The sequence below is a fragment of the Amblyomma maculatum genome, chromosome 2, assembly GCF_055883805.1.
Source record: "Amblyomma maculatum isolate TAMU_Amacu chromosome 2, ASM5588380v1, whole genome shotgun sequence".
NCBI lineage: Eukaryota > Metazoa > Arthropoda > Arachnida > Ixodida > Ixodidae > Amblyomma > Amblyomma maculatum.
The window spans coordinates 109,315,588-109,326,899 of NC_139345.1; positions in this window are offsets into that span (position 1 = coordinate 109,315,588).

The following is an 11,312-nucleotide window of genomic DNA, read 5'->3' on the forward strand; positions in this document are numbered from 1 at the left end:
CGCACTGTAGTAAAGTGTCTGCAATCTGCAGCACGGTGCTACAGTCATAACTGCAGAAACATAGTGACGAACCTGCTAAATTCTACCAGTGTTACTGTGTAGCAACGAAGCTATGAAGACCAAGTGAATTAATTCACAGCACAATGAATACCATTCATGCGAATAATAATGCAAGGGGAAAACAATTTAAGCGAAACTTAGACTTAACACACTAGTGAGCAGTGGAGATTGTTTCACCACTGCAAAGTAACGTTACTTGTATGAGTTCAGAGGCAGGCTTATTTGGCAGTGTTGCGTTGAGTCTGCTCCAGTAGCGGACCAACGGGTAGCGAAAAGCCGAGTCAGAGGTCGGACTGCATGCACTTGAACATTGGGCGGTGGTCACCCAAGCAGAGACTGGCCGAGAGTTAGAGAGAACTTAACGAAGGTTTATTTACATGGTGAATCTGAGAAGGTACACACCAGAGAGCACTCGTGCTCTCGTTTTTAACAATTTTTTTTGTCCCCAAGTACCTAGTTGGGGAACTTTCTATTTGGTCAAAGTCCAATCACATTTGAGTTCCTGATATGCTGACATTCGGGAACCGCCCACTAGAAACGTCCTCCCAGCGCACTCTTTCCACTTTAGCGGCACGATGGCGACTCCGCCGGGGGAAGTCAGGCATGGGGGTCCCAAGGAGGCTCGCTGGCTGTCCAAGGCCGGAACCGCGCGCCACCCACGCGGACCCCTCGCGCTGGAGCACTCTGCGGGAAAGGAATCAGGTGACCGCTCTTCTCCACGGGGGAGGGATGACCCGCTCTCTCTCCTCGGTGCTAACACGCAGGCGCCGCGGCTTTCTCTTTCCAAACACAGGCGCGCCCGCTCTTCGGCGAATTCGTTAGCGCCTCTGTGCACAGTCCTCCAGACACAAACTGGTGCAACTGCTGCCGTCGCTGCCGACATGCGACACCGCGTTGCTGCGTCCTGGGAGGTATTGGTCCGCGAACTCCGAGGTGGTCGCGTGCAGTCTTAGAAAAACGGACGCTCATTTCGGCACGTGCATCGTCTCGTTACTTGGGAAGTTCGAAACGTAACAGCAGTGACCTAGCTATGCTATATACTACAGTTGGCTCAAAATAGGGCTCAATGGACAGGGGGATTTGTTTCCATTTCTCACTTCGTTATACAACTTGTAACAAAACATGCTTGGGCTGTAGTTAAAATGGGTTTTTGTCTGCCATTGACCTGTACCGCCTCGTAGAGAGACCGTGGCCTGGTGTCAAACTGTCTTACAGATTGCACGTACGGCATCATTCATTGTTTTGATGGAAAAATAAATCTTGTTATTATAGTTATTAGTAATGTTATACGAATGTTAGAGAAAAGAAATGCGTCAGGTGCGATAGCCATGGCTCGGCTTATTACTGTGAGCTGAAAGTTTGCTTGCCACACGTGTCCCTTAGTTGTCCTCTTTCTTGCTGCCTTCCACGAACACACCCGCATGCACGTACTCACATGCAAAGAACCCGCTCATTAAGATTTGAACAATCAGGTTGCAACAGGCTGAAAGAAAGTGTTTAACTTTCCTGTTTCTTTTATTTCAGACTTCGCTCCGTGGTAGGTGCTGTTAACTTTTTGCCCAGACCTTACTATAAACTACTCCCAACAAAACTAAAAAAAAGCTCCAGTTGCATTTGAGCAAACAGACCGCATTTTATCAAGAACCGAGCGCAGTGTTTCCCAATAGGGGCGACGTCGTTAGCGTTGCTTCTTCCCAGCGATGGCGCTTTGTTTCTTATGGAAACAAACAAAACGCCTATGCTCACCCTTTTTGGCCAGGTCAGGCTGCTCAAGGAAGGAAGATACATTGTACGTATCAAGGTCCGAATGGCTTATTAGAATGAAGCGAAGAAGTAGCCATTTATTTCATATAAAACATGTAAGCTGGAACACGACCACTGATTCCTTGTGTGGATCCTGCTCAATTCTGCTAATATTAATCAATTTATGAAGCAGCGCATGAAAAGGAACCGTTTGGCTGGCCGCTGAGAGTGACCTAATGAAAAAAAAAAAAAAAGGCGGGGGCACGTACTTCATCTCTGCCTTGCCACAAAATAAATTTGTGGAGATGAACCACAGACACTCGTCATCGGGTCTCCACAAATATATTTTGGTAGGACCCGCTGTGCCAGGCAGCAAATAGGACAGCGAACCGCTGGCATTCAGTCCTGTAGCCACGTAGAACAAATTGTCCCTGTTTCCCAGGCGTGCTGAGGCTGTCGTCTTCTTCGCCGAGACGACGACGGCATGCCTCAGGTACGAAGAAATATCTTCAAGTGCTCTTGTCTGCCTTCTCCTCTTGCTATTCTTTGTCCGCGCGTATCCACTTTGCTACCAGCTTAAGCTCTAACTTTTTAACCTGTGCCATCTCGCACATATTCATTAGAATACAATCGTGAGGTACCGAGATAATGAGAAACCCAACCCGACATAGATATCTGTAACGTCCTGCTATAACCGTGCCGTACTGACGTGCCCACTCCTTGCCTAGGAGTAGCGTCTCTTAGTCACCACCCAAAGGTTTTGGAAGCTTCTATTTCCACCTCATTCACTGATGTGAAAGTATAAGCCCGAGTTGCCAGCTCTTGACCCTGCGATGTTATATGTTTACCTGACAACTCAATCAACCAACAATTAATGAGTACATACATGCCCATGACACCTTCCAACTTCCAAGTGCAAGACAAATGACCATGAGTTTTATTTCACAACCCAGACAACGACACTATTTCTGCACGACGATGCCTTTAACGCTATAACGGTAAAACGCAAGCTGTATTGCCCTTGGAATTATTTTGTAAATCAAAAAGTCAAAATCGCAATGCCAACCATAGTGATCTCATTCAGCGATATCCTCTTTCCTTGACAGTTACCGGTCTGCCTTTGCTGAGCGCAAGGGTGACCCCAGCCTCACTTGTGCATTGGCATTTCCAATTGCAGTTCGGAATTTGGGAGCGTGAAGCTTCACATTTCTTCAACGCTCACCCTGGTACGACGTCAGCGGTCATTTTAAAGGCCAAACGTGGCTACTGGCCGCCGCTACGCGAAAGGCCGTTCATGAACGTAGTATTGCTTTCGCAATAAAGAAATAAGGTTAAAAATCCTTTACCGAAATTGCCCAATATTTTTATGCATGCATCGCAAAACTGTGAAATAGCAGGATCTCGATCTGCCCGTTCTATGATGTTCCGGGCTGTTTCTGACTACGCACACGCGTGTCTCATAAAGTTGCGAGTCTTATTTCAGTAGTCCAAAATTCGCTTACAGGAACGAGTCTGTTTCTAATGGCTATCTTTGTGTGCCTTGCTATCGATAATGGTGTGTTCCCAATTCAGTTCTCTTTTAGTACGTTGTTCTACCAGCGAATGCTACGACGTGCCAATGATTTATTTGTAGGGTTAATACATGCGCAATGGTAGCCAACCAAATCCTTTCGACAAAAGTGCGGACGGAAAATGTCCAGGAGTGGAAATGAAGCTCCGCGGGTTTATTTATTCCGCATAGCAGGAGAGGAAGGCACAAACAGCTTCTTCACGCCAGCGTGCTCATCAGTCTGTGGGTGCACTGAAGTGACGACAGGGTGCAGGGTAGATCATACATTTCGGAATGCAGAAACTCGACTGAGGCGACGATGACACGTTCACTTTCAATGGGGCCAAAACTACCACACAATAGAGGTGATGAAAAAAAAAAAAAAACAACAACACAAGGAACAACGGATGACGCGGCCGTCAAGTGAGCTCTGAACTTAATTTCGCCGAGCGGTATTGCGTCTTTTTTCTTTTTTTGGGGAGTGTCTTGAAAGAATGACAAAACACACGAATTAGACGGGTGGCAGCACGGATTCAAGTCGAGGCCTCTGTCTACAACCTTGATCTGCGCTCTTTCGTTTCACGCGTTGAGACTTGCGTAAGGAGCGTGACAGGAACAGCCTTGGCAAGTTTGTTGACGCAACAAAGCTCACTCTCATCATTCGCTGTGCGTGAGGATGGGAGAGCAAAAAAAAAAAAGGAGAACCGGGAGGAAGACGGAAAAGTCACCTTATATATATATATATATAGCCTCCATCAGTGCACTTAACGTGTCGTCGACTCTACTGTGAAGCAAGTTCTACACAATTAATAGGCGAAAGGCAGGCAGGTAGGTATCTGTTGGTGTGCGGTTGCTTTCACAGCCCAACTTAGGCTACGGAAGTTAAAGGAAGGAAAGAAGGCGAGAGAGAAAGAAAAAGAAAGAAAAAAGAAAAAAAAGAAAGAAAGAAAGAAAGAAAGAAAGAAAGAAAGAAAGAAAGAAAGAAAGAAAGAAAGGAAGAAAGGAAGGAAGGAAGAAAGAAAGAAAGAAAGAAAGGAAAAGCGAGAGAACTGCGGTAGTACAAAGGAGAACGGTTGCTTCTTTTCAGGTTAAACGCTGTGAGTGTTCGTGAAATCCTTCATGTAACAACCAGAAAAGTGTGAATGATGAAGATAGAGTTACTTGTGAGGCACATGCTATGTCACCTTGAGAGAAATGGGATGTGTCGTGCGTCTACCGTACAGGCACTGTAGAGCCACAGGCTTCCACCCGACTGGTTTCACCGCTGTCACAGATAGATGCAGACCACTCAATAACGCTTTCTAGAATTTTGTTGCATATATATATATAGCGAGCAGAATGTGCATACGCGCCTGGACTGTATTTATCACCAATTTTCTTAGCCGATTTATATTTTTCTCTTTTGTTGTAGCTACACCCTATGAAGTCATGAGTGATAGCGTGGTGTGTGGATTGAGCAGGCGAGGAAACCGGCTGAGGAAGCTATCGCAATCCATTATTCCGTGATCCGGTGGTGGCGCTACCGCCAAATCCCGGTACTTTCTCGTGTTGTTGGACCATTTCGCATCTAATATTAAATCTATTCACTTCGATTATTTCGAGTGCACATGGAAGAAAAGAGCAACGACATTATAGCTGCAGGGACGCTTACTTCGCGATATATTTGGCGTTCAGTTCGGCAGTCATAAGTTAGCGAATTATCATGTTTTACTTGAGTGCGTCCAGTGTCACAGGGCGATCGTATCTAGGCTTCTTTTCGACATGACTGCATTATCAAGTTATCATAGAACGCGTATTTTAACGCTATGCATTTGCACTAGCTCTACACCATGAACAGATTTCTCGCAAAGAAGAAAATACTAATCGATAGGACTAATGAGCTCATTAAAGCATTATACTCTAGGGAGGCGAATGAGTAATGCAGGCAAATAAAATAAATTCGGCGCGAAGTGTTTTTGGAGGGTGATGGCGAAAGATGTCGGAAATATTCATTCCTGAATTTAAGGAGCCAACTCATCAAGATGCGTTTTCATTTTGCATCTTTCTTTTTAGGGGACTGAGATGATTTCAGTAAATTTAAAAGCTGTAGATAGACACATAAAAAACCGAGCGCTGAACATTGATTTATTAATTATTGTGGTTTATGTGGGTATGCTTTGTTGCTCCCCATTCAATTTTTGCTTGAGCTACGGGGCAATATCAGCCAGACTCGCTCGTGCTTTGTGGCTTCGAACGAGCAAGATCACGCTGTCGTAAGCAAGTTATCGTGAAGCTGTGTAAACTATCAGGTGTGAACAAAATTTGTCTTATGTTCGCGCAGGCCTATAGCGACCTGTAACAGAGGTGAAGCGGAGCTTCGGGCGGTAACAGAAAAGCACTAGAACTTAGCCCACTGAGTCTCGGTGACTGAAGTTTAAGCTGTATATTTTACTGACGAGGAAATAATTCGAATAGGGGGTGAGCGTTTCATCCAGTGACAAAGGCGCAGTTCAGTTGTGCGTGTCAATATCAGACATCACTTGGCTACCACACCGTTAAATTCTTGACATCCTTTTGCATTTTTTGCTTTGCGAAATGGTTCTTTCTTAGCGGACGCGAGTTGACCCTGCTTTCTGTCCCGCAAGGACTTAAAATCAAACCAGCATCGCTAATTTCCTGACAACTGCACTAGACGCTTAAAATAAATTAAAAAAAAAACAGCGTGGATAATTGTACCCACCTTGAGTAAATCGTTATACGTATCGAACACCTTTACGTACTTGCCTTTAGCCAATATAATTGTTATTTGGTCACATATAGCCAAGCAGGACATTTATGACTGTCTACAATTAATTTCTTCGCGATGCAAAAACAACATAGAAACATTAAGTGTGTGCGGGTTGTCAAAAACTCGGTGTGCCAATTATGCTCTCAAAGTACGATGAGTAAACGCAAAGAAACCTTGCAACAAATATGCCCGTTTATGGTTGGTTTACGGGGTTTATGGCAAAAAGCATCTGAGACTATGACTGAGGCCGTAGTAGGAGGGGATTCAGAAAGTTCGACTACCTGATGTCCTTTAAGGTCAACTGAAGCACAATTTACGCGCGCCTTTTTTCCTCTTCTATCGGAATGTTGCCGCTGCGGCCGGATCCGATACACGTGTTTGGGATCGCCAATCTCGAGCGCTCTGATCACTGAGTAGCTGCGGTGGCGCTTGAAGAAAATAACAAGAAACAAGTGCAACTTAGCGAACAACAACAACAACAACAAAAGAAAGCAACAAAAGCAACACTAAACATCCTCGTCATACACGAACAATAAGAACAAAAAGGTTCACCAAATGACCTGCGGTGTTACCCCTGCTGGGTAACGGCGCAGCGTATTTCAGCCAAAAGGAGCCCGTCAGCTATGTTGTTCTACCTACTGGAAAGAAAGTATTGAGAATGAAGTCAGCAGCCCTCGGTCACTCGCAGGTGCTTGTTTACCTAGGGCTCTTCGTCTCGCGGCACTAACGAACCACTTTACGCAGTACCAGCACCGCCTTTATTGCCACTTGGACGTTTATACTTCTGAAGATTGGTTCCTAGAGGCCAGACAGGAGCTTCCCTCTTTTCCATCGTCTTCACGCTAGGGAATAACAGTTGTACATTCGTTAGTATCCGCAACGACCCCGCTTCATCGGATATTCTTGAGCAGCTCTTTTATCAGTCACTCATGACCAAGAGGAACCTCCATGGGGCCATGCATGACTTCTCTTTTGACGCAGCTTGCTGTGGCGTTTGTGTGATCGTAACTTAGTTTTCGTGTTGACGGAGAAAATAAAATCGAAACCTGGAAGGAACGATAGAAGTATTGTTTGCCTATTGGAAACTAAAAAAAGCAGCCACGCTTTTAGTGCCTCACTTCCTAAAGTGGACGACTTAGAAACTCGCCATATGTAGGAGGGAATGTTTGTAACCAAAGTTATTTCAGGCGCCGTGCAATATCACAATTTGTTTTTGGCAAGCTGCGGGTTTCAGACTTGCATGTCATTAAAAAATACTCTAGAATTATTATGCGAGAGCTTATACAGCTCATTGCTGTGTCGTAGCAGAAGTAGTAATCATAGTTGTCGGCACCGCGTATCGAAAAAAGTCGAGGGCTGTGTATAAAACAATTGTTTCATGCTATCTTCCGGTTCACACGATTGATGATTTATTGGTGTGAAATACGTGATGACGAGTTAATAAAATTATTTTAATTCGTGAATTAAATCCTTATTGTAGGTAGCGAATGAATTCCATGCATCAGTAGTGGAACAGCTGCTTTTTTGTTCTTGTTCTGTAGCGAAACGTCACAGGATTTGACAGTTGCTATACAACATAGTACGAAACAAATTAACATCCTATCGAGCCTTTCCACGCCGCTCGCTCTAAAAAGGGGCCTGCACAACTTACCTGGGCGCTTTTTGTAGCGTGGCATTGATCCTTGTGGGGATGGTGGGGAGAGAGAGAGAGAGAGAGAGAGAGAGAGAGAGAGAGAGAGAGAGAGAGAGAGAGAGAGAGAGAGAGAGAGAGAGAGAAACTTTTATTGCACGTAGGAATTCAGGGCGCGCAGGCCTCTGGGTCCCCGCAAGACCCCACTGAAATTCAAGTGTTTTTGTCCCTCAGGAAAAGCTCAAAGTGTTTCAGAATGAGAGCGAACAAATGCTTTTTAATTCGTCCAGGAAAGTTCGTAGAGGCGCTCTAGAGCAGAAGGTATTTGCCGGTCGAACAGCGAACGACGCCGCTTTTGAAGTACGCCGTCATGATATTTAGCTGGACAGGCCCGGTATTTCGAACTAGGCTGACGGGGCTGACAATGCCTAAGGGGCCTTTTTTAATTTGAGCGACCCGAAGAACGCGGTGGTATAGAAAGTTCTTGTTGCCAGCTTTGGCTTCTGGTTTCCGAAGCCGTCTACGTAATGGATATAAAACTAAAAGCGCCCACAAAAATTGCTACGGGAAAGTGTATTTCATTAAATATGTTTTATATCCTTTATAAGCAAGAAAAAAAAAACCGTGAATCGTCGGATCAAAAAAATGTATGTGCTACATATTTCTTTTCCTAATCAACGCATCAACTTCGTACACAAATTAAAAGTATATGGAGCCTATGGCGTAAGAAAGAGTATTTTACATGATGCTTCTTCTGCTATCGAGTTATTGTTCCTTGAGGATTCCTAAGCACGTGGGTAAATTTTGTTTTTGTTGTGAACGCGATGGCAGGAAGCCAATTTCAGCGATTTCACCTGGCATCGGTATTAAAAGTGGTTGACAGATGAGACGGCGATGATGTCAGAATGCCACATGAAATGTTCGTGTGGGAAGGTACTCAGGTGAGTGGAGGTGAAATGGCTGGGCGATTGATTGGTCACTGAGGCGTGTCACGTCATAGACCACGTGACGCATCGAGTTGGCAAGTACACTGGTGGGTGGAAAATCTGCTTGTCATATAACATGCACGAACGTATCAGTGGGCTGGGTGGCAGTTTGCATTTGTGCTTAATTTAGTGCACTGATGTTCTTGTATTAGGGTGGAATGGAGCTGAAAGCAATGCCGCAAGTGGAAAAGCAACTTTAAACCCTTGGGTTACCCCCAAAACGTTTTGTAAGGGCTAAGAAAAAATGATAATGAGTGCATCAGGCTACAACAACAAAGCGTGGAGTAGGAATGTCACAAGGTCACGCGACTAAGGCGCTAAGTTCCAAACCTGAAATACAAGAAGTGTATGGCTAGGATCTACAACCTATTATACTGTGCAGCTGAAGAAAACGGCGTCGTTTGCATCTTAAGCCCCCCCCCCCCCCCCCCTTCCTCTCCCCCTCCCCCTCCCCTACAGGCAATGGCTTTGGTCTATTCCTGTGAATAATCCTCTTAGATCTGCTAGCAGGAGAGCTCAGGGTATGGCAGAGGTTGACAGGCGATTCAGGACGCCTTAATTGGATTAACCGTGGCGACGCCTCAGGATCTGTGGACGCCATGGGTTTAAGGGCATGCTTTTGGAACGCCTGCTGAAATTGTTTTAGCTGCGTCCGATAAAAGTATCGCTAAAACCATGTTTAATAGAGTCGTTCGCAGGTAATTCTGTTGTGTAACGGTGTCTCTCCAGTACCGACTAGCAAGGAAAAACATGTACGACGCCAACAAAATAGTGATAGTAACATATAGCACCTAGTTTTTTTTCGAATGCATCCCCATCACCCTCTGAAGGTGACCTCGGCCTAATCGACTTCTTAAATTTAAGTAAGGAACATCCTATTGTTGTAAAGCTAGCCGAGATGATCATTGCAACACTGCCGACTGCAAAATGCCCGTTGTCTAGAACCAAAAACTTGAAAGCAGCTCTACATTGCATGGCACATTTTGGCCGTGAATTCAAATATGGCGCCATGAAATGTTTGAAAGCAGTATAGACGATTTTATATATCTAAGGTGGGCTGAGTGTCTGTAGAATGTCAGTTGCCACGATCGAATTTTCACAACTCATATAGAAACGATAAAAAGATGTAAATAACCAGCAGATTTTGCCATTATGAATAATAAATAGGATTTATTTGCTCAGAAAATTTCAAAATGAAGAACCTTAATTTTCCACCCCGTTCAGTAGCCCATGTACCGTGGGGAATTCTGCGCTGTTTGTACAAAGTAACGTAACTAATATACTTATAGTGTAGCGCTGATAGATGAGATAGTGAGACAAAAAAAAAAAAACTACGCGAACGGTGGGTCATCTTCGTCTTTAGCTGAGTATAACCTTTTTTTTTCTGTATTTGCCGAATACAGCTTATACTGTTATAAAATTCCTTTTACGATGTTCGAAGCAGAGGTGTCTGATTTGGAGAAATGAAAACTCGACCGGACACACGGACAGCAGAGAAGAACCGAAACTTTAAAAAGTCTCAATAGCCCAATTTGTAGAGTAATGCCCCTCTCGAAGGCGTACCCACAGACGTAAGCCATATTTCTGTTGCAAACAGCGAAATCTTGAGTAAACTTTGAATGATTAAAGAAGCTGAACAAGAGTTGAAGATAAGGCTTTGTTAGTTATCCGACGTTTCGATAAGAGGACGCGGTTTCGTGCAGTGAAACGTGCATCATTGGCGGAGTTTTATATACGAACTCAAACTTTTATCCGCGGAGGAAGCCCTTGGAAACGGTGTAAGGGGGTCGAAAGAAGGGTATGATGTGGGAAGGATGGTGGAATGAGAAATTATGTCTACGACAGCTACGCCGGCTACGCTAACTGCGCCCACTGCGCCAGGGACGACGACACGCAATCCAGGAACGAATACCTTAAGCTCCCCTCAATATATGATATCGTGTCACCTACTCTACGGCTTCGAACTCCCTTAATCACACAGCTGCAGGTACTTAAAAAAATACACATTCAGTCTTAGTTTATGCCCTACAGAACTAGGAAAGTTTAGTTGTTACTTCTGCCATGGCTGATAGTTAGTCGCTTAAAATTATGTTCGTGCTATTTGTAATTCTTTACTATCAGTGAATGTTTCGGGGCTCACTCAAAAACACCTTATACAAACCAGAATAGTGTTCCGCGAAACAAGATAGATTTGCTCCGAATAAATGACTTATACTGTATTCTAATGGAGCAACTATGATGGATTCTTTTTAGGTAGCTTATATGGATACGATGAGAGACTCTTCGCGTAGTGTTTTGTGAATACTTATCACATTGATGAATTTCTCACATTCTTGGTTTTCCAGCTCAGCACAATCTGCACTTCTCATTTATCCGATCAGCCTGATGAGCCGTTTACAAATGATAGCGACGCAATTAAAGTACAATTACGAAGGAATTAGCGTACGTGGATCAATATGAATGTCGCGCGCCATCTGCTGTAATTATGAAAAGGTAAGGTCTCTGTGTAGAGCTACGTATAAAAAGCGAGAAAAAATTAATGAGACAAATCCTGCTTGAGAAAAAGGAGCAGGCTAT